The sequence below is a fragment of the Trachemys scripta genome, chromosome 1 (assembly GCF_013100865.1).
Source record: "Trachemys scripta elegans isolate TJP31775 chromosome 1, CAS_Tse_1.0, whole genome shotgun sequence".
Taxonomy (NCBI): Eukaryota; Metazoa; Chordata; order Testudines; family Emydidae; genus Trachemys; species Trachemys scripta.
Window position 1 is genome coordinate 336641129 of NC_048298.1, and position 24340 is coordinate 336665468.

Genomic DNA, 24340 nt, shown 5'->3' on the forward strand with positions numbered 1-24340 from the left:
AAAAATCAACCACGCCAGGCGGAGGTTGCGCGCATTGAATAAGTGGCACCGGTACTTTCAGTAAAACGTAGTGAATGGTGAATCTGTGTTTTTTATTTTTTCACAAACTGTAAAAACTAAAGATTCTCTGTAAAAACGCAAATTCCAGGTTTTTCCATGGCAAACCGATTTCTAGGATCCCTGCGGCCCACTGTCCTGTTTTCTGTAGGCATCACGGCGCAGGAGAATTTTGTGGAGGGCTTTGAAGGAGGACGAAGAGGTAGCTCTGCTAACAGAGACAGGGCAGCTCCTCCCAAGCGTGAGGGCAGAGGTGACACGTTGGGGGGAGAGGGGTCACATGACATGCCTCTCCAGATCTCTGCCAGGGTGGGAGTTGAGCTGAGTGCGGTTAAGGGGGATGTGCCTGGGAAAGACACCAGCACCTACCGCTCTCGCTGAGCCCTGCTAGGGGCTGCCCAGAGCAGAGAAGAGAGACGAGGCTGGCAGCACAGCTCCGCCAGAGGGGGCGCAGGGAAGCCCTCTGAGTCCCATCTCTTCCTCGCCCGCAGCCGCAGTTACCTGCTTGGCAGTAGGTGTCTGGAGCCCGCTCTGGCCCGTGCCCGCAGTGGGGAGGTGATGGGAGAAGTAAGTGGGGAAGGTGCTGTGAGGGGTATGCGGGGAAGGTGAAGCCGGCTTGCAGCAGGTGTGGAAGGCACCGGGGTAGTGCAAAAGGGGCCACAGGCAACGCATCGGGCGGTCACATCCCCCTCCCAAACCTTTAAATTGTGCTCCCCACCATCCAGAGTTACGGGTTGTCTCTGTGTGAGGGGCAGCAGGGCAGAAGGCAGAAAGGGGCTTATTTGAAATTTTAACAATGGGCAGAGGAGGCTGCCTCATGGGCTGAGGGGAAGCACTGCCCAACAGCTCGATAGCGTAGGGGACGTGATAGGTAGGGTGGGCCTTGCTCCGATAGAGACGGGGGGAGCCAGGGGAAGGGGTGCAAAGAGAGGGGTGATACGGTCAAAGCGGCAGGCTAGGAAGACGACCCGTGCAGCAGCATTCGGAACAGATCCGAGCAGAGCATGGCTGTATCTGTCAAGGCGGGAGAGAAGGAAGTGGCAGTAATGAGAGATAAGCGCTCTAGCTGGGAAAGGCCATATCTTAGAAACGTCTGCAGAAAGAAGCTGCAAGATTTAGACATCGCCAGGAGGTGAGGACCTAGAGAAATGGGCAAGACCCAGGTGGTGGTGTCCATAGCACTCGAGAAAGGAGGTAGCTAGAAGGTTTTTTTGTGGAGGTTAATGGGGAGGGGGGGGATTCAGAGCTCTGCCCGAGCCGTGTTTAGCTTGAGCTGATGGCTACACAGCGAGGAGACATCAGAGAGACAGGCCGGGATTTTAGTTTGGACAGAAGGAGGCAGGCGTGGAGCAGAGAGGTGGATCTGTGAGCTGACAGCAGAGAAACGGGTTTTGAATTTGTGTTTGCGGATGAGAGTGCCCAGTAGGGTGACCAGACAGCAAGTGTGAAAAATTGGGATGGGGGTGGGGGGTAATAGGAGCCTATATAAGAAAAAGACCCAAAAATCGGGACTGTCCCTATAAAATAGGGACATCTGGTCACCCTAGTGCCCAGAAATAAGGTGTAGAGGGAGAAGAGAAGTTATGTTTTCGGATCATATACAGAGAAGAGGGGCCATCAGCTAATTATGTCAGAGTGGTGGGAGACTCATTAGTGTCTGGAGCACTGCAGCTGGCTAACGAGGTGACTGAGGGTGAATGGAATTCATTAGCCAGCCCAGCACGATGCTGCCGTACAAGGCGAGAAGAATCCTGCTTTGTATTTTAGCCACTGCTGATGCCTCATGAAAAACAATCAATGTTGGAAGGGTTTAAACTGAACCAGTTAACCCACACTCCATTCTTTAATCCGCTGGGAGGTGGTCTGTTCTAACTGGTTCTCAGCACCTCTGAAATGCAGCCACCTCTGGGGTGGCTGCCACATGGTGCATCACAACACTGCTAAACAGTGAGGGGAAAATTCCAGCCAAGGACACCAGGACAAAACCTCTGCTCTTAAGAATAACAAGGCATTGTTAACAGCCCCACGTAGCAGACAGGCGTGAGGTTCTTAAGGCTGCCTCCTGCTCCAACACACAGATTAACCATCTCGGAAGGAAGATGGTCTGAGCTGACCCTGCTAAGATTTTAACCTGCAGTTGCAGGGAGTTAAGATATTTCAAACCAAAGCTTGTGCATCCAAACCACACCTCCGACCCGCTGTAAGAAAGAGCATGTGTAAGGGAAGAAGGAAGGAAGTGTAGGTAACTTTCTTATCCCTCTCTTTGCTCTGAGATAGGGGAACTAACAAGGGACTTTCTCAGGGACTGGAATGACACTATCAGGTTGCGCTGCCTGACGTTGATGGTTAATAGAATATCCACCTCAACCCTCGGCACCTCTGCAGAGAGAAATAGTTCCCTTAGACAGCTCGCTCCTGGATCTGACGAAGAGGTTAGAGTGGTGGAGGCTGATCTTCCTCTCGTATCAGTGTCACTCAATCAGTGGAGGTCAATCAACGTAACACTCATCAAGAAGAGAATCGAGCCACCGCGTTCTCTCAGCTGATGCGCCTGCTGGCAGGACGTGAGCAAGCTGTTACATGGGAGTTGCCATCCTGGCTTAGATTATTGCCCCATCGAGGCTGTCATCCACCCTGCTGCAATGGGCTCCGAGAGAGGCAAGAAAACTGACAGGTTTCAGAGTAGCAGCCGGGTTAGTCTGTATCCGCAAAAAGAACAGGAGTACTTGTGGCACCTTAGAGACTAACAAATTTATTTGACAGGTTTCAGAGTAGCAGCCGTGTTAGTCTGTATCCGCAAAAAGAACAGGAGTACTAGTGGCACCTTAGAGACTAACAAATTTATTAGAGCATAAGCTTTCGCGGACTAAGCTTTCGTGGGCTACAGCCCACTTCATCAGATGCTGAAACCTGAAAACGGAAACCTCCTAACCCTCCTGCCTCAGGAGAGGACACGTTCTCACCCGACTCCCCCGTAGGCCAATATCTCACTCCCCGAAGCATGAGAGTCCATCACACCGACTACCTTAGCTTGCATAGCTCCAGTAGCAAAGGCAAGCAATCGGGACCAGAAACCACTCTCAGTTACACCATGGAGTGGAGTGACTCCATGTTTAGACCAGCGCCCTGGAGACTACAGATTGTATCAAAGAAGAACCAGGCGAAAGAAAGAAAGCACAAGATGATTTCAACATCGCTCCCCCATTCAGCCTCCCAAAGGAATTCCCAAAGGGCATAACACTCACAGCTAGAGACCCTACCACTCCTTATGAGATGGAAGAGCGCAGAGTACACAGCATGGCTGCATCTAATTAAACCAAAAGAGCAGAATTCATGCTCTTCAGCGGGAACAGAGCAAGGCCACTGCTGAGTATGTCTGTATTTCTATCTTCACAGAGCCCGCAGCAGAGGAGGCTCTAAAGTTCCTCCTCACCTGGGTTAGAGAAGTCTGGGAGCAGCCCGGGAGCAGCCTGAAAACTGGGAAAGACTTGGACAGACAGGAGAGACACCAAAGGGAAATGTCCTTATACCAAAGGTACAGGATCACTATGAACTGGCTAATGTTGCCACTGGCTACAGTCAGAGACCTCTGCAAAACACAGCCTGGTGCTAATCAGTCATGCAGAGCCAGGAGTCCTTTCGCACGCACAGGAAAACGGTAAGATCTGGAAGTTTTGGGGTGTCTGAGAGAAACACTGTGGTGGAGATACTTAAGACTACATGGAGCAGGGTTCAAATCGCTTAATTAAATAGGATGATCCCCAGAAATCAATCTCAAAGGGGGGACGGTTTCAAGCAGGACAGTGTTTGACTCCCCAGGTACTTTCCACTCTCCCCGGAGCCTTCGTTGCAGCATTCTGACAGATTTGCAAGACGTCTCTCCTTGTTTTGTTTGGGTGCCACTAACATCAGGTTTCAGAGCAGTAGCCGTGTTAGTCTGTATCAGCAAAAAGAACAGGAGGACTTGTGGCACCTTAGAGACTAACAGATTTATTTGGGCATTAGCTTTCGTGGGCTAAAACCCACTTCATCGGAGTTCATGACCCAGTAAACAGTCTGGGGGTGGAGGCTCTGGGGCAGAGCTGGAACTAGGCACTTTAGCACCTAGGGCGCGAAGCATATTTACCAGTCCTGGAAACGGCGCTGCCCTGGGGCAGTTTCAGTCGAATCCTGCGCCTTGCAGTTGGGTCCTGCCCAGCACTCACCCCACAGTGACCTCAGTCCTCATGGCACAATAGAAATCATCGTCGCTAACAGACTCACTTGATGGCTAAAAAGTACATATGGCCTGGAGAGCGCGCACACCTTTCACACCTACGCCTGAGGGGCTCCAGGTGAGAACGGAGGCGATACGGGAGGGAGCATCTTGCCCTGCCTGGCATCGTTCAGTTTTTACACCAACACACTGGTGTAGGGGACATACCACTGACACACTCCCCTCGTTATCATTAGCTTGGCTATGCCAATTTACACCAGCTAAGGATCTGGCCCAAGGCCCTGACGTATTCAGTAGCTAATTCTCGGTGTCTGTCAATGCAGGGAGCGGGGCACTGGGTAAATGGAGGCTGTGAGCCTTTCTCCCTGCATTTGCACAGTTGTGTCTCAAGTCTCACGAAGTCACGTGTTTTTCCGATAGCCGCAGCTCCAGGAGTCACATCATTCCAGGAAAAGCTCAGAATGCTAATTTTTTTTTTAAAAAAGGAAGTTTCCAGTCCTCATGGTCGGTAGAGTAAAGCCTGGAGGCTCTGAAAAGAACCCACATTTCATTCTTTGGTAAAAATCCCAGGATTTAGAAGTCAAATTTCATGATTTTCAGGGCCTGACTCCTGATTTTTTTCAATATAAAATTTAATTTTAGCACCAGAAATACCCTGAACGGGAATAACTGACCATGCCCATTCTCTGGGGGTGCTGCTCAGAACCCCGCAGAGGCCATGGGCCGTGGGATAGCAGTCCCCCTCATGTCTCACCCCACCTGCCTCCTCCTCGGCTCCTTCCAGAACCTTCCTCTGAGTTGACCACTGCACCAAATCTTCCTCAGGAGGCTGTCTCAGACAGCTCTGCTGTATCTTTTTAAGGGTCTCTCATTCCAATTTAGGCTATTCCTTCTCTGGCTCCAAGCCTCTGGTCTCAGTTATCGGCCGGTTTTGTCTCTCCCTATGGCTGACAAGCTCTCCTGTGTCTGGAAACGACAGCAGGTGTCGAGCAGGCAAATGTACCAAGGAAAAGGGGATATGGTATTTGAAAGATAAAGGGAGAGTGATCTAGTGCTCAGCCTGCAGAAATGGGAGTCAGGCCTCCTGAGTTCTATTCCTGGCTCTGACGGTGAACAGGCCACTCTGTGCCTCAGTTTCCCCATCTGTAAAGCAGGGATAGTCCAACAGACCTGCCTCACAGGAGAGTTGTGAAGATCAGTGTTTATAAAATGCTCTGAGATCCTCCAACTACAGGGTCTGTATGAATGTACAGATGCATTACTGACCAAAATAACTAACTACACCAATAACAGAGTACCAGGCAGCTCCAATACAATATTCCAGCCCCAGGACAATCAGAGTTGACAGGGGTAGTGTTTAGATAGTGCCTCCTCTAGGGAAAACAGCCCACATGTCCCTGTAGCCTGATAGGATAGTATGGCAATATACTAGCTCCACAAGAAGAGACGAGTCAAAGTTTCCACACACTGATAGTACAGAGGCTCATCCAATCCAGCATGAGCCCATGTTCGGATGGCGACATGTATACAGTGACTTAGCGTATGCCAACTGTTCCCATATGGTGGTGTCTGAGATAACTACAGTTATTCCTCCCCTGTTTAGAGTACGTGTTTAGAGAGGAGATGGATAAAAGGGGACATGAAAGATAGACACAGAAATGAGAACTGCTGCAGACTGCCAGTTAAATGCTCCTGCTCACCTTTCTTCACAACACAAGAGCAGAGCTACATCCAGTGAAATTAAAAGGTAAAGTTAAAACTAATCAAAGGAAATACTCTTTCAAACACAATGTATAATTAGCCTGTGGAACTCATTGCAACAAGATATTCTGAGGCCAAGAAGTTAGCAGGATTCAAAACAAGGATTAGGCATTTACATGAACCACCACCACAGTTTTGCCTGCTTGGATAACATTTTATAAGGGTTATAAAAGCTCATGCTCTGAGGTGTAAGGCAACTGCTCACTGACAGGCGTTGGGAGGGAACTGGCCACCATACCGGACCAAGCGGGTCATTAGTGTAATCCGGTGTAACAATGCCAAGGCTCTGAGGAATTACTTTTTTTCTCTTGGACACCAAAGATTTACCCTGTTGGTAAATCTTTACTGTCAAAGGCAGTTTTTAATTGGTGTTGCTTATAAGAACAGGCTTTTGAGAAAAACACCCAGATCTGAATCATGTTTAAAAATTCCCTCCTAGTCATTCAAGCCATGATACACTTTCTCACTAGGTACTGCTGCTTCCCCTGCCCTTGAGACATCAGACACACCCATCACCAGACCAAAGGGCTCATCCCAGCGCCACTGTCACGTCTTGTGTACTTTTCTCTGCAGTGAGTCACAGACGGCCCTGCCCCTCCTGCAGCCACGGCGCCCACCGCAGGCTGTTTTCCCCACAGGGTCTCTGGATGGCGTGAGACTTCCTCAATCGGACAGTGGTAGCATGTTGCACCACAGCGACAATATGCATTGACATCAGATCTTGGCGGCGATCAGGGTGGAGTGACAAAGCCAGCTGTGATCTCAGGAGGGAAATGTTTCTCTTATCCCCTTTTCGTGCTTTAGCTTTCCTATGCAAAGCAGAAGCCTCTTGAGTCAGGAGAACACCTTTGCAGGCCAGCTGCTCCGCAACCAGGAGGATTGCTGCAAGCCGAGGATAGCTTTTCCTGGCTCCTTTCACCAACAGATCCCAGGAGCTAGCTCGCACTGGAGGTGCATGCTGGGAGCACCACCCTGATGGCCCTCACTTAGGACCTCTCCCGGGGGATCCACTTGCCAGAGCTCAAAGGCAGGTCGTTTTCTGGGGGAAGGGCCGCGTTTCTGAGAGTGCAAAGCTAAGGAACAAACAGCAGCGGGGAGCTTCCACCAGGGGCAGTGCCGAGTCCGGGGGAATACAAACCTCCCAGCGCAGGTGTTCACCTCCGTCTGCCGCAGCGGAGTTCAGACCCCGTGTCCCCTCTCCTCTGCAAGTGTGCTCCTCCACCAACTTGGGCAGCGGCTGAGCTCTCTACTCAGGAGAGGGCAACCCCCCTCCCACACTCCTCTGCGGGTTTCCTGCCCTGTTCCGACACTGAAGCTTGGCTCAGATCCCCGCTGCGGTTCACAGCGAAGTGAAAGTTCTCAGAGGCTCTGCATCGTGTGGGCATGCATCTGTCTCTCCTCTGCATAGGCTGGAATTTGCAGATACCCACCCACAGAGCCCCGGCACACAGGGCAGGGGAGGGGGAGGCACCACCAGACCCCTGCCTCTATGGGTCAAAGGTGATCCACTGATTTTGGAGGCAGAATCTCTGATCCTGTGAACCCTGGGTGGAACAATGCCTGGGGGAGCCTCACAGTTTCCAGTCCCTTATAGCAGCGGCTCTCAACCTTGCCAGACAACTGTACCCCTTTCAGGAGTTTGATATGTCTTGCGTACCCCGCAGGTTTCACCTCACTTAAAATCTACTTGCTTACAAAATCAGACCTCAAGATACAAAAGTGTCACATCCCACTATTCCTGAACAATTGCAGACGGTCTCGTTTTGACCATATAATTATAAAATAAATCAATTGGAATGTAAATATTGTACTTCCATTTCCGTGTATAGTCTACAGAGCAACAGAAACAAGTCATTGTCTGTAGGAAATTCGAGTTCGTACTAGTGCTTTTTATGTAGCCTGTTGTAAAACTAGGCAAATATCTAGATGAGTTGATGTACCCCCTGGAAAACCCCTGCATACCCCCAGGGGTACCCATACCCCTGGTTGAGAACCACTGCCCTAGAGGGAGGAGTACTTGTGGCACCTTAGAGAATAACACATTTATTTGGGCATAAGCTTTTGTGCGTTTTAGAGAATAACACATTTATTTGGGCATAAGCTTTTGTGCGCTAAAACACACAAAAGCTAATGCCCAAATAAATGTGTTAGTCTCTAAGGTGCCACAAGGATCCTCGTTGTTTTTGCTGATACAGACTAACACGGCTCCCACTCTAAAACCTGCNTCGCGAGATTTGATAGTTTCGTGAAAGGGGTTCGCGGGTTGTTAAAGTTTGGGAACCACTGCTCTGGCCAATAGACCAGTTTCTACCCAGGGGAACTGGTTGCTCAGAGGAGAGGTCGCCCTGGCAACAAAGTCACCTGGCAGGAGTTTGTGGGCATGTGGGGAAGATGGCAAGGGTGTCAGCTGACACGGGGCTGAAAGGTTTTTAAAAGGGAAGAAGCTGTTTGCTTGGGGCAGGGTCATTTTTCTCGAGACCCTCCACCACGTAACAGCGAGAGTTAAGCTGCAACCAGAAGCTTCACACCTTGGAGTGGAGTTCTGGGAGAGGGTTGTATTCACCACTGGGCCGGGGCAGCTAGACAGGGGACTCTCGCTCTGAAAAGAGGATGGCAGACTGAAGTTCTGCACCACATGAGTGCGTCTGCGGGCCCCACAGCTGGGGCAGTGGCTGGACTCTGTTCAGGCCAGGGGCTTACAATATCTGGGCAGTCCAGTGAAACAGGCTTGGATGCCCCTGACAGCAGGCCTAGTGAATAGCCACAAGGGGGACTTGCTAGGATCTGTGACAAAGCCACGTCCACCTGCAGTAACTCTTACTATCATTTTCAGATTGAATTAGCACCCAACGTGTCCTAGGCATGTCCCTGAGGGAGACACAGGCCCTGTCCCGGAGAGCTTCCCAATGAAGGGAGGGGAGAAGGCATGTTACATACGAGCAGCGTGGCCCAGTGGAGGACAGGCTCAAAGTTTATTAGTTACCTAGTGGTTAGTGGATGGGTTTTTTAAATATTAAACACATGACTTACTTTACCCATACACAGCCCCTACAGCTTGGGATAGACACACATGCAAGTACATCCCCGACAGCTCCCGTCCCCAACACGCAAATACATCCCCGACAGACCCAATCCCCGACACACAAATACATCCCCGACAGCTCCCGTCCTCAACACGCAAATACATCCCCGACAGCCCCAGTCCCCGACACGCAAATACATCCCCGACAGCTCCCCTCCCTGACACGCAAATACATCCCCGACGGCTCCCGTCCCCAACACGCAAATACATCCCCGACAGCCCCAATCCCCAACACGCAAATACATCCCCGACGGCTCCCCTCCCCGACACACAAATACATCCCCAACAGCTCCCCTCCCCGACACGCAAATGCAACCCCGACAGCTCCCCTCCCCGACACACAAATACATCCCCGACCGCCCCAATCCCCGACACGCAAATACATCCCCGACAGCCCCAGTCCCCGACACGCAAATACATCCCCGACGTCCCCAATCCCCAACACGCAAATATGTCCCCGACAGCCCCAATCCCCGACACTCAAATACATCCTCAACAACTCCCCTCCCCGACACGCAAATACATCCCCGACAGCCCCAATCCCCGACACGCAAATACATCCCCGACAGCTCCCCTCCCCGACACGCAAATACANNCATCCCCGACAGCTCCCCTCCCCGACACGCAAATACATCCCCGACAGCCCCAATCCCCGACACGCAAATACATCCCCAACAGCTCCCCTCCCCTCCCCTGCCGGGGTCACTTATCCGCAAAACCAAATTCAACCACCGTCTCTGTGCCGATGACTCAGATCTACCTCCCAACTCCAGAGCCATCTGCTTCTGTCCAAACTACAATCTCAACCCGTTTCTCGAATGTCTCCTCGTGGAGGCTAGCCACCAGCTCACACTCAACCTGGTTAAAACGGCGCTCTGAATCTTCTCCCTGCCCCAGGCCCTCGGGCCAATCGGAAGAGGTTTCTCCAAGACAGACAGGAAATATGCAGCCTCGGCGGTTGGGGTGGGATTGTGGACATTTTAATTGCAGGGTCTGTGACCTGGGGGTGCCATTTTAGATTTTGATTGGGGTGGTGGGTAGCATTCCAGGGGCTACTTGGCTGTCAGCCCCAGGCAGCCGGGCTCTTGCTGTCACGGATTACATTCAGGTGCACCAGATTGGAGCTCGATAAATGGTTGAGAACCCCCCTGGGTCTCCTGCAGTGCTGAAGTGCTAGTCCCCGAGAGCCTCCTCAGTCACAGAGCGGCTCAGACCTGGTGTCCCAGCGGGCCTCAGGCAATTTATTCCAGTACTTAACCACCCTGACAGTAAGAAAATTTTCCTAATGTCCAACCTAAACCTCCCTTGCTGCAATTTAAGCCCATTGCTTCTTGTTCTATCCTCAGCAGTTAAGTAGAACAATTTTTCTCTCTTCTCCTTGTAACAACCTTTTATGTACCTGAAAACTGCTATCATGTCCCCTCTCAGTCTTCTCTTTTCCAGACTAAAAAAAAACCTTTTTCAATTTTCCCTCATAGGTCATGTTTTCTAGACCTTTAATCATTTTTGTTGTTCTTCTCTGGACTTCCTCCAATTTGTCCACATCCTTCCTGAAATGTGGTGCCCAGAACTGGACACAATACTCAAGTTGAGGCCTAATCAGCACGGAGTAGAGTGGAAGAATTACTTCTCGTGTCTTGCGTACAACACTCCTGCTAACATCTCAGAATGACAATTGCTTTTTTTGCAACAGTTACACTGTTGACTCATATTTAGCTTGTAGTCCACTATGACCCCCAGATCCCTTTCTCCGGTACTCCTTCCTAGGCAGTCATTTCCCATGTTGTATGTGTGCAACTGATTGTTCCTTCCTAACCGGTGTACTTTGCATTTGTCCTTATTGAATTTCATCCTATTTACTTCAGATCATTTCTCCAGATCATTTTAAATGATAATCCTATCCTCCAAAGCACTTGCGACCCCTCCCAGCTTGGTATCGTCCGCAAATTTATAAGTGTCCTCTCTATGCCATTATCTAAATCATTGATGAAGATATTGAGCAGAAACAGACCCAGAACTGATCCCTGCAGGACTCTACTTGTTATGCCCTTCCCGCTTAACTGTGAACCACTGAGAACTAGTCTCTAGGAACGGTTTTCCAACCAGTTATGCACCCACCTTATAGTAGCTCCATCTAGGTTATATTTTGTTATCTAGCAGCTCTGTGTTCTTGGGGAATAAGGACGCAGTATCCAGCCTGTCTGACTCACGAAAGACCTCCCCCCCCACCCCAACCCCAGCCTTTGCTTGAACCAAATCTGCATCAGAAGAAAGACTTACAAAAAGCAATGAAAAGGCCATGGGAGACACACCTAAACCCCTGGGAGAACGGTGACAGGTTTAAGGAAACTCCCTTAGCCTCATTTGCATCGAAAATGGGACAAGGAGGCATCTCCATTAGCATACAGAATGGAGAACAGAGATTCCAAGGTAAGAACCACACGGAACTCTGGGACCAGCAAAGCAGGGAAGCACGGCATCATGGGGGATCTCTGCTCCAGATGTTAATGAGCCCACGCCTGCACACACCCAGCTCAGGAGTTATCAGACCAATTCTAGGAATAAATCCTTTATTGGTATCCAAAATAGTGAAGCTCCCTAAGTGTGAGCTCCCTCCAAGGAACACCGCCCAAAGCCAGGAATGATCAGCTCCCATTGTCTAGCCTGAACAAAACAACTTTGGTATCTCCCTTGTTTACACATAAACAAATCTAGTAATCCCCCTTAACCCATTGTTGTTTCTCTACAAAAACCCCTACCCATGCTCAGAAAAGTGTTCTGACGCCTGGATCCAAACTCTGCATCAGTTCCATTGGACTTCATCTTCTCCCGACTGATCGTTCTGGGGCTCTGCCTGTCTCCAGCACTCCAGACCCTCAGCTACCACCATCACTGGGGACCCCCGATCGATTCAAGCTTCACGGAGTGGTGAGAATCCAGCTCTCTCTCTCTCTCTCTCTCTCTCTCGGTATAGCCTTCTGACCCTGACTTGTGTGATCAGTTATAGTTTTCTAAACCTGACTTTTATGATCAAATATAAGTTAGATTTAATATTATAACAGTTTTGTTTGCTTGGTTCCCCTATTTAAGAGTAGGTTAGATAAATGTCTATCAGGGACGGTCTAGACAGTATTTGGTCCTGCCATGCGGGCAGGGGACTGGACTCGATGACCTCTCGAGGTCCCTTCCAGTCCTATAATCTATGAATCTATGAATCTATGGTTATTACCGGCAATAAATAACTTTCATGGTTAAGCTGGTTGCTTCTCTCTCTCACTTCCCCTCTCCCTCTCCCCCGCCCCGGCCCCTCCAGGGGTGTGTTTTGGTTTCCTCATTCGCTCTGCAGCAACACTCCTCGTACCTAAGCTAAAAGATTCCTGCAGCTCTCAAAAATCATGTGGGGTTTGCTCATCAAGTGGGTCACTACCAGGACAATTGTAATGTCAAAGTGAGGATAGGGACGTGCTGAACTTGGGACATATGAGGATGGCAGCTTGGAAGTGCTGCTCGACCCAGTCTGCTGAGTCCAGGGACATATAAGGGGTCAGCTTGGGAGTGCTGATTAACCCGGTCTGCTCAGACGCTCTGTGTGTGTGTGTGTGTGTGTGTGTGTGTGTGTGTGTGTGTGTGTGTGTGTGTGTGTGTGTGAGAGAGAGAGAGAGAGAGAGAGAGAGAGAGAGAGAGAGAGAGAGAGAGAGAGAGATTCTGGGGCTGGAAGATACCAGCCCTGGGGAACCGAGGTCCTGCAGGATAACTCCACTAGGAGGGACTTGAGAAGTAGACCTCCGTATGAGAACACACGTGACACAAGCAGTACAATGATAGAAGTACAGACACCCCACCCCCCAGAAAAGTAACCCTAATAAATGAGCGTACCCCAAAGTAACGGGCAAAGCTGCAAAGCTGCTAACAATTTACCTAGTATGGTTATGAGAAGGTCATGCAAGACAGTATCAAAAGCTTTACTAAAGTCAAGATATACCACGTCTACCGCTTCCCCCCATCCACAAGGCTGGTTACCCTGTCAAAGAAAGCTATCCGGTTGGTTTGACACGATTTGTTCTTGACCAATCCATGCTGACTGTTACGTTTCACCTTCTTATCTTCTAGATGTTTGCAAACTGAAACTATGTCTGAAACTTTCTGGACAACCCTTGGGCTGGACTCCACGTATCCACACTTGAGGAAGATGGCATTTAACATTTTGAGTACGTCCGACTCGACATACGTGTGTGAGTCAGCATTCTCAACCATGAACAACATTAAATCACGTAATCACTCTGTTCTGACTGATAATCATCTCTGCAATTGCTTCCGTCTTGTCTTGCCTTGACTGAACTCACTCCAAACTTCAAGGCCCTTGTCCAGTAGAGGTCATGTCACTTTCCCCACTGATAGCGAGCACTATGGTCATACATTATTCACACATATTTTATTTTAAATGTATAGAATCATAGAAGATTAGTCCAATCACCTGCTCAAAGCAGGACCAACCCCAACTAAATCATCCCAGCCAGGACTTTGTCAAGCCGGGCCTTAAAAACTTCTACGGATGGAGATTCCACCACCTCCCTAAGTAACCCATTCCAGTGCTTCACCACCCTCCTAGTGAAATAGTGTTTCCTAATATCCAACCTAAACCTCCCCCACTGCAACTTGAGACCATTGCTCCTTGTTCTGTCATCTGCCACCACTGAAAACAGCCGAGCTTCATCCTCTTTGGAACCCCCCTTCAGGTAGTTGAAGTAGTAGTAATTTGTATTGCTTTATAAAATTACATTTTCAGTAGTGATACTACGGTTTTAACAGGTATTTCACAGTAATTATTCATGATTCTTTTGCTTAATACATGTGTCGGTGGGTGTGTATTTGTTATTGGAAGACTTGAATCATAACAGATAAAGAGTTCATGTGTACTAAGTGTTATTTTCTGGTAAACTCCGATACTTATGTTAAATAAACCACAAAAGGCTGAAAAGTTTTGAATATGTTTATCTATCTATATGCAGCTATGCCTACATTACAATAATTGAATGTGACAAAACTCATTCAAAACTTGAAACAGTAGTCTGAACGTGTTTTTAATGCTAATATTTGCATCTGTTTGACATTTTATCTAAGTACTTTCTCTCAGTCTCAGATAAATTACATCTTTCTTGGAGGTTATTTTTCGGTTGTGCAGTGGTTTGGGTTTATTTTTCATTTAATACGCTAACATTATAAGCAATAGGCCCTTGGTACATTACACAGCATTGTATGTGTTTGTTCAACAGGGGCACTTGTGTGAAAAGTGTTTCTCTGGAGTCCGGACCTTGACTCTATCTTAACCAAGTAATCTGGGCCTTGACCAGGGGCGGTTCTAGCGTTTTTGCCACCCAAGCACGGCAGGCAGGCGGCTTTCAGCAGCGCGCCAGCGGGAGGTCCCCAATCCCACGGATTTGACAGCATGCCTGCGGGAGGTCTGCCGGTCCTGCGGCTTCGGCGTACCCACCGCCGAATTGCCGCCGAATCCGCGGGACCGGCGGACCTCACGCAGGCAAACCACCGAAGGCTGCCTGACTGCTGCCCCCCGCTGCTTGCCGCCCCAGTCACGCGCTTGGAGCGCTGGTGCCTGGAGCCACCGCTGACCTTGACAAAAAATAATTGACTAGCCCTGCCTTAGCCGATTCCATCTGGAGCAGGGGGCCAGCCATCTCTCCACCCCCCCTCCAGAGCTGACTTTCAGAAAGTATCCGAACAGCCAAGATACAGTAGCTACATTTTGATGGGGGGAAGGCGGAAGGGCGAGGGGGTAAATCTATCATTGATACCCCAGAAGGCCTCTCCAAGCTCATCGATTTCCTTGAGGGTGACTGGCAACCCGCCACGCACCACGGAGCCCAGCAGTTCACTCAGCAGCTGGCATGGAGGAAGTTTACTCCGCGGGTAGGCAGAGGCCTTCAGTCTCCTGAGCTCTGGGTCCTTCCACCAGCATCTAAGTGCTCGTTAACTCGCTGGCCCCAAATGGTTTTTGTGAGCAATAAGAGCCAAGGTTACTGGGGAAAAAACATCCTTCCCCATGGCAAAGGGCACTGCTGCACTATCCGGGCCCTTCCCAACAGTGGGTGATTTATCCCTTGTGACAGCCACGTCCCCCAGCCCAACTGGAGCTGGGTTATTGCTTCACCGCAGCCCGAGGTTCACTATTCCCAGCACTGTGACCCTGGTACACTTTGCAGTACCGGCCTGCCAGAGAGAGGACTTTCCTGTTCCTATAAATAGGCAGATCACAAAGCCTGCCAATCACCGTCACATTTCACTGACTCATGCCACTGTTAACCCTCAAGGACCCTGCCACACAGTTGCAGTATTTGCTGAAATACCAGTGATGCTGCTGCTTCTCTTGTGTAATGTGGTTACACAAAGCGGTTTACACACAGGGGGCCAATTCAATCCCTGGTGTAACTCCACTGATGTCAACGGAGTTACACCAGGGATGAGTTTGACCTCTGACTTTAACTCTCCCACTTGATGAGGCACCTTAGTACCCCATTTTACAGATAGGGAAACTGAGGCAGAGAGAGAACCGTGCCTTCTCAAAGCCACAGGTGTGTAAGTCGGGATCAGAACTCAGGAATTCCAGGGTCCCAATCCCATCCTCTAATCACTAGCCCGCACTGCCTCATAAAATTAAACCTGGATCTTTCAGGCAACTGTGGATTTCCTCTAGACAGAGACCACACTTGTGAAATGTCAGGAGTACAACAGTTAACAGGGTGCTAGGGGGTAGAGGTCACCCTGAAGCCAGTCATCAGTATTTTGACTTATAAAATATGCACCCATCAATAATCTCTGGAGGCATTCACATCAATTCAAGATGTACACAACAGAACAGGATAGCAGTGCATCTACACCCGCAGCACACGGAGCAAACCTGCTCTGCTCAGGAAATGCCTGGGCCCATGAGCATCTAGATACAGTAGACGTTGCTGTATGCTCGGAAAGTCAATAAACTCCGGCTTTCTCAGATCGACGGGAAGGGGAAACCAACGGTGATGTTCCCCTGGTGTTATCTGGACCAGTGATCTGCTAAGTCACTCCAATCCTCGACTCTGAGAGCCAGTCTTACCCTGCTCTGCTGTGAGAACCCCACTCCGGGGCTGTTCACGCACAGCCTCTAGCATGTAAACTACTCCCAGCACATGAGTGAGCACTTTTGGCCCGACGCTGCTTGGATTGTGCAACCGAATGACACTAGCCAATATCTCCGGTCCCAGACACGACCCTAGGAACCTCCGTCTTGCAGTGTCCTGTTATGCCCGCTGAACACTGCAAGCTTGTATGAGTTCATCAAATTTAACAAATTTAAGATAGTGAAGAGACAACCCTGCTGAGAAAAGTCCTCCCTTTACCAAGGAAGAGCCGACGCCTCAGGGATCTGATCATTTAAGTGTATCAACTGGGCACAGCCAGAAGAATAGCCTAAGAACAACTAGGGCTAAATGGGTCAGGAATAGATGGCGCCTGGGAAAGAGAGGATGGTTTCTACTCATCAAAGGACAGAGTTTCTGAAACAGCCTCCGCATAGCAGCAGTGGAGCCAACAACCCAGCTAGCCTGATAAGGTTATGAAGAGGTTAATATGTAGGGCACTACCAAATTCACAGTTCATTTTGGTCAATTTCACAACTATAGGATTTTAAAAATCGTAAATTTCATGATTTCAGCTATTTAAATCTGAAATTTCAGGGTGTTTAATTGTAGGGGTCCTGACCCAAAAAAGAGTTGGGGGGGGGGGGTGGCGGTACTGCTACCCTTACTTCTGTGTTGCTGCTGGTGGTGGTGGCGCTGCCTTCAGAGCTGGGCAGCTGGAGAGTGGTGGCTGCTGGCCGGGAGCCCAGCTCTGAAGGCAATGCCGCTGCCAGCAGCAGCACAGAGGTAAGGATGACATGGTATGGGATTACCACCCTTACTCTCTGAAGACAGCGCAGAAGTAAGGGTGGCAATACCCCAACCTTTCTAAAATAACCTTGTGACCCCCCCTGCAACTCCCTTTTGGGTCAGGACCCCCAATTTGAGTAATGCTGGTCTCCCCCGCGAAATCTGTATAGTATAGGGTAAAAGCACCCAAAAACCCAGATTTCACGGGGGAAGACCAGATTTCACGGGTCACGAGGCGCTTTTCATGGCCATGAATTTGGTAGGGCCTATTTATATGACAGGGCAGCCTGTGATAGCAGGGGACTGGACTCCACGAACCCAGGAAGTCCCTTCCAGTTCTATGATTCTCGGATCATGGCTGGACAAGCGATGAAGCGTTGGACTCATCTGGATCTATTGTCCTTTGTGAAACAGCCTCATTAAAGATTGTTTATACGGGGACAAAAGGGGGCTGGGGGAGAGGAGAAGACGTATCCAAGTTTTTTTACATCTGTAGCAGGACGCCAGGCACCTGGGGATTTGGAGAAGGCTCTAGGAAGAAGCTCTACAGTGAAGCAGAGAGAGAGTCTCTTATGGGAGGATAAAGTTTTCCTTATCCACTAGAGTTCCTTGTTCAGCATTGGAAGAAAGCAACACATTCAGTGATGCTTTGGCATTGTCACATGACTGGTGCAACCCTTGGATTCTTTGGCTGGACAAAGATTGGGCGCCCCATCAAGGCACTTGCTTCGTTTCAGGCCTTGCCACAAGGACTGTATAGCCATGTCTGACCACGCCCACACACAGGACGGAAAAAGGTGTGTGTGTGTCTACACTGCTAAGGAAAACCTGCAGCCCTGAGTTGCAGAGCGGGGTCAATAGACGGAGTCTGGGCTCCGAGACCTTTCCCCCTCACTGCGTTTCAGAGCCGGGGCCCAAAGGTCTACGCTGCTGTTTTTAGTCCTGCAGTCCCTGCCCCACAAGATCCACGCTCTGAGACTCAGTGCCACAGATTTTTCTTAGCAGTGTAGACGTACCTTGTGCGTGTGCATGTGCCAGAGAGTGTGACTGTGTGCGTGTGCATGTGCCAGAGAGTGTGACTGTGTGTGTGTGTGTGTGTGTGTGTGTGTGTGTGTGTGTGTGTGTGTGTGTGTGTGTGAAAGTGACAGGCAACGTGAGTAAAAGTGCTAAGAAAAGATTAATCGGTTAGCTCACACAGCTCCATGATGGGTCTGAATTAGAAACAAAAACAAATATGCTAACCTACACTAGGGTTTTTGGTTTCCTTGGTCTGTTGCTGAAGCTGCATAAAAATAGCTACACTCAGCTAATTTAAGTTTGGGAAAAAAAAAACCAGCATGTGCATGAATACACACACACACACACACACACACTTTCGTGACTAAAAAAATCTTTCCCGATCATAACAGAGCCTGGGACAGCACCATCCTAATTTATCTACTTCCGCAGGGCGGCCAATTTAGCTTACAAAACCCAGCAATCACTTCCTTCGAAAAACTTTCAGCATAAACGGGTCTTAAGCAAGCAGATTTCACCAGGAGGAGCAGGAAGCACAAAATCCAACTTTGCATGCAAGTACCCGAGCGTGTTTCCCTGTCTGTCACTCATTTCAAAAGTGGAAGTTACAGAGCTCAGAACCGACAGTCCCTCAGATTGCCCCTTCTTTGGAGACACCTGCCTTCATACGCACTATTTGCAGTGACACAAGTTGCACACTGGGCCACTCTATCAATGGCCTCGCTATGTTTTTCAGGAACTAAGTATGAAACTTTCCAGAGATCTGCGTTTGCCCAAGTTGTGGTGTATTGATTTTGATAGGAAAAAAGAGGCACAAAGGGGTTCTGTAACTTGACCAAGGTCAGACAGGCCGTTACTGACAGAGCCAGGAAGAGAACCCAGGAGTCCTGACTCCTAATGCCCTCTGCCCACTAGAAACACGACCAGCCAGAGTGAGGAACAGAAGCCAGTTCTTCTGGCTCTACCCACTAATCCACCATGGCACATACTCAACACTGACAAAAGGAGCCAGCGTTCACTTTTCCTTATAATACAAACTCGATTGAAATGCCCAACACAGGCACTTGTTTTGGACAAGTTCTCAAATGGCAACTTTCCCCTTAAAAACGCCATGGGACATCTCTTTTCTTTTCCTAGTTCAGCTCGTCCTTCCTGAAAACCCACAGGGGGAGGAAAAGTCCTTGCCTACCAACCGAATGGGTTAATTTAGATTCCTTGTATAACCATGTTTATGGTGCTCCTCACCATAGGATCTAAGAGCCTCTTCCAAGCAGGTTTTTAGCCACCTAGATTTGGGAAGGGAAGGTATGATGTCCACTCCTAGCATGCTTCACACTCCAGAGGGTCCCGACAGCGATCTCAGACCACTGGACATGGTGGAAGCTCCATCACTTGAGTCATTTAAAAGGAGACTGGACAACACTCTAGAAGATATTCTGTAGGGAACAAGCTTACACCACACCAAGATGTAGAAACTAGATGATCCAACAGGCCTTTTGGATTCCTAGCTTCTGGGGTTGTATGCTCCCAAAGTGCTTTAAACCTGTCCAAAGGCACTAGCTCACCTGCACTGAGGGTGGCACACAGAAGCTATTTAATATTATTTACTCTTTGTCGTATGGTCGTGCCCTGAAGCCTCAAGCAATCTAGAGGCCCTACAGATATATAGGTGGACAGACTCTGCCATAAAGGGAAACTATGCACAAGAGCATAAGACAGGAGGGAAGAAGAATTCCATACACAGCAGAAACTGCTAAAGGGAATTTTAGGCCAGAAGGAAGTGGTTACTAGAATGGAATTCGGACAAACCACCTTGGTTAAGATCCCTAACTCTCATGCCAGGAAATCTTTAATGGGCACAGTAGTCAGGACTTCTGTTTTATGCCACATCGAAAAGACAATACCTCCACCAATACGCCGCCCGCTATCTCCCGGATGTTGTACTGGTTCAACATAAGCTCTCACAAATTTGTGCACCGCATGTGTATCCATCCTGGTTAGAGATACTGTGAGAATGCTCTCTGGCGCTGTCATCTGGAGCTTCTGCTTTGGGTCCTGATGGAACCAAGTAGTGTCACAGGACAGGGAAAAAATAGAAATTAACCAAACTTTTTCACACCTCAACAAAAGGCCAGCTGGAGGTCTGGCTGAAGGTTCAGGTAGTCACTGATCTTATCCAAGCAGTTTGCCCATCCCAATCCCAGTGAGAAGATGTCATGACACAACATGTCTATCAGGGATGGTCTAGACAGTATTTGGTCCTGCCATGCGGGCAGGGGACTGGACTCAATGACCTCTCGAGATCCCTTTCCAGTCCTAGAATCTATGAATCTATGAAACATCACTGCAATGCAGTTGTGTGTCCTGGAGGACAAACAGAAAATTGTGGCAGCTCTTACACCAGAATCTGCTGGGACAGAGACCCGGCTATTCCCAAAATTAGTTATGTAGCCCTTTACACTAGCTGTGCCTCCTCATTATAATAATCTCGCTCCCTCTCATGCACCGACAGAGGAAACCCATGGCATTCCAGCAATCCGGTAGAGCCCTGTTTGAGCCAGTGAATGAATAATAGGTTTTTCCATGATATCTCTACTCCCTTCTCTTTTACACACAAATACACTCAGATCTCCTGGCACCAAAGACACATCCCAATTTATAGCTTCCTCTTTTGTCAAAAGATGCCCACTGAATTCCTTCCAAAAAGAATCATCAATGTACAATCCAAGCAACTGACTTCAAGGCTCTTTCACTCATTTTCATCCTAACCCAACGTTCTGCAGCTATATCCCATAGGGTCTATTTAGTTTGACCAACAATGCAAATCTAACACAACACAGTTTTATGCAACATAGAATGAACCCGTGAAACTTGCTGCCGCAGGATATGAATGAAGCCAACAGCTTGGGGAGATTTTTAAAGAGCATGAGCTGTTCATATGAATCAGACTATACATCTGCCAGCTAGAACAAAAATGAGCCACTATGTAACTGCAAACTCCATCGATCCTCATGCATAGAGCAATCACCACATGGGATGGGAAGAAATTTTCCCCCACGGCACAGTATTGATTAGTTAGGGAATTATGGAGACTGGACTACTTCGTCTGAAGCATCTGACGTTGGCCGCTGTCTGTTGCAACATGAAAGTGCCCATGTTCCAGGAGTCAGTTACTTTAAGCTGGATGAACTTGGTAGGAAGAGCTCCTGTGATTGCGTTTGCAGAAAGGAGCAGATACTTGATTCCCTGTAGAAAGGGCGGGTGTTTTCTCACTTCAGGGGTCCATACACGGGTCCCTCTGCCATGAGCAGATTCTGAACAGATCAATTAAATTAGGGAGTGGGACAAAAATCTTCTCATTATGGTGATGAGTTTTGCACCCCTCTCTGTTTGCAATGTGCTCTGTAACCACAATGAAGAGACTCAAGAAGCAAAGTGCTAGGGGAAGGAATGCCATCTGTAAATGGATTCTGGCTGGAGTATACAACTGCAAGGTCAATCCCCAATTCTGCCCCCATTGAAGTCAGAGAGTTCGGGATCAGTCCCTCTGAGTCAACAGGGCACCAAGTCTGAGGAACGTCTAAACCAACATGCCTGCTCGAAAAATGAAGCCACTCTTCTCATTTTGCCAATAACTTGGACAAACTTTCACTCCCACGTTACCCTCTTCATCCAAACACAGGATTTTTGGGAAAACCTTATGGAAGCCACGATAGAAATAACCCTGCATCAACCAAGAATAAACAGACCTGGAAGGAGAACTGGAAAAGCTTCAAGATCCGTGGAAGTTATCCAGACCAAACGCTTGTGCTTTACACAAAGCCAATCACAGACCATGTGTGCTGAGTTCTTGTGCACCGATAGCCGGTTCAGTTACAGCACAGCTGGTGAAGCAATGCCAACCGGTATGTAAGAAACATCAGAACATTCCCATAGCCTCACTTCAAATGGAGTTAAGTGATGAGCAGAAATCAGCAGCTTGTATTGCATCTAGTTTCTCAAGTCATGCTAAGGGGTCCCGGGGCTCATTACCAAAAGGAAGCGGGGATGTTTTTAAGATTTGGGACACCCGAAATTCTTATTTTGTTACCCCATCATTGCTGGAGGGCTCTGCAGCACAATGGGACCCAGCAGCACCCTGGTGTTAATATCTTGCATTCAGAGAGCACCTTTCATCTCAAAGCAGTTTGCAAACTTTACTAACCTGATAAACAGATTACAAAGGGCTCATCATCCACCACCTAAACCTCTGACGGCCAGAAGCCGGGACTGGCCAACAGGGGATGGATCACTCGAAACTGTGTGTTCTGTTCATTCCCTCTTAAGCACCTGGCACCAGCCATGGTCAGGAGACAGGGTACCGGGCTAGCTGGACCATGGGTCTGATCCAGTCTGGCTCTTTTTATGTTCACTGAAATGCAGCACTTCTGGGGTGAGACAGAATAACTATCCTTCACTATCCTTCCAACCAAAGAGTCTGAGAACATCTTTTGTTAACAGCATCTTCTAGTCACCAACATCCAGGTTATATTGTCTGATTAGAGACAGCTCTGAAGCCCACCGTCATCAGCAGAAGTCTCCCTACTCAAGTCAATGGGCTTTGGCTCAGGCATGTTGACTGTACGCTCCTAGGACAAGGAGCATTTATTTCTCTGTGGCGCCAAGCTAACTGTTGGCATTCAGCAGATAAATACCACCACTCATTTCTACCCGCTTCCCAACGCAAGGGATCAGCCCCAGAACTGACCAGCCCCCTAATGGGAGAGGCAGGAGCTGATGTACAAATTCCCACTATCTCCCCCAGGCACCCCAACTGCTGATCAGAGGGGCAAGGCATCAGGTTTGGCCGCCTCTCTCGCTTTGCAAATCCCACACACTATGGGTGAGCAAACTCAGGGAGGCACTGATAGGCCCCACACACACCTTGTTCCCTGCATCGGAGCCTCACCTTCTTGAAAGAGATGGGGGAGGAGAGCAGCAGATCCCCTCTCATGCTCCAGACACATCCAGGACCTAATTTGTGCCAGAGCCTGGCAGTTCAGAGCCCCGGCACCTCCGGGCCTGGCAGTTCAGGGCCCCGGCACCTCCGGGCCTGGCAGTTCAGGGCCCCGGCACCTCCGGGCCTGGCAGTTCAGGGCCCCGGCACCTCCGGGCCTGGCAGTTCATAGCCCTGGGATCTCTGGGCCTGGCAGTTCATAGCACTGGGATCTCTGGGCCTGGCAGTTCGTAGCCCCGGCACCTCTGAGCTTCCCATGTCAGTTATGAAAGTAAAAACATTGCTTGAGCCCCAGCAACTCTTTCATTACAAATTAAGCACTGGACAGATCCCTTCATTTGGGACCACTGGGTTCTTATTGGAGCTTCTGCTGGTCCGTCCTCGGCTTCTTTGCTGAGGGTGCCAGCTACTGCACGCTCACAGTAATTTTACAATCAGCCAAAACCAGGGCCGGCTCCAGGCACCCGCCCACCAAGCTTGTGCTTGGGGCAGCACCTGGAGGGGGGCGGCGCGGCGCTCCGGCTCTGGACGCTGGGGAGAGTGGAGCCGCGGCGGGCTCACCGCCCTCCCCCCGGTGCTCTGGCCGCCAGCGGAGCTGTGGCGGGCTTGCCGCCCTCCCCCCAGTGCTCCGGCCGGTCGGGGAGAGCGGCCCGCGGCCGGGCTCAGCGCCCTTCCCTGCCGCGCTGGGTGGGGGGGCGGGCGGCGGGAGGCTTTTTTGCCTGGGGCAGCAAAAAAGCCAGAGCCGGCCCTGGCCAAAACACAGCAGTAGGCAGCAGAGAGGGAAATCATTCATCAGAGCCCAGCTGTTTTCGCTCTTCAAATGTTAACAATTTAGCCCAAAAGAAGAAGACAAAGAAAACTCCAAAAAGAAAATCTGCATCGAGAGACGTTTGGCACTGCAGCAAAAAAACAAACATCCAAGGAGGATCGGGCATCTCCTTAACCACTTCCTCGGGGACAGAGTGGACTTGCAGTTTTTATTAGCCTGTGTCATGGGCTTCATGTTTTTTTAAGAGCCCCCATTGGGCTGTGAGCTGCATGGCACGAAGGAGCAGATCCCTTGAGCTCCAGACCCATCCGCTAATCTCCATTTCTGTTGACGTCACCAGGCATTACCATCACCCTAGGTGACTCAGGAGGGTGGAAAATCACAAGTGTCAATGAAGCCTTCCTGCACTAGGCCTGAACCAAACTCCTTCCATGTTTAAACTCTAATCGACCTCAAAAGCCAGGTGCAAGTGGAATGTGTAAGCAGCCTGCTATCAGTGGTAACCCCCCTTACCAGTACCAAG

The 24340-nt window shown here is 49.5% G+C and overlaps 1 protein-coding gene across 3 annotated transcripts in view; it reads right to left on the reverse strand.

Moving 5' to 3' along the window:
• Positions 1 to 24340, reverse strand: part of LOC117871337 (arf-GAP with Rho-GAP domain, ANK repeat and PH domain-containing protein 1-like) — an 84756-nt gene that overhangs the window by 4136 nt on the left and 56280 nt on the right. Inside the window, exon 1 of one of the 3 annotated variants that reach the window (XM_034759219.1) lies at positions 7173 to 7270. The exons of the other annotated variants lie outside the window; for them this stretch is intronic. The gene's annotated coding sequence lies outside the window, so the exon portion shown is untranslated. Of the gene's footprint in view, positions 1 to 7172; positions 7271 to 24340 lie in introns of those variants that run through there. 3 annotated transcript variants of the gene reach the window in all.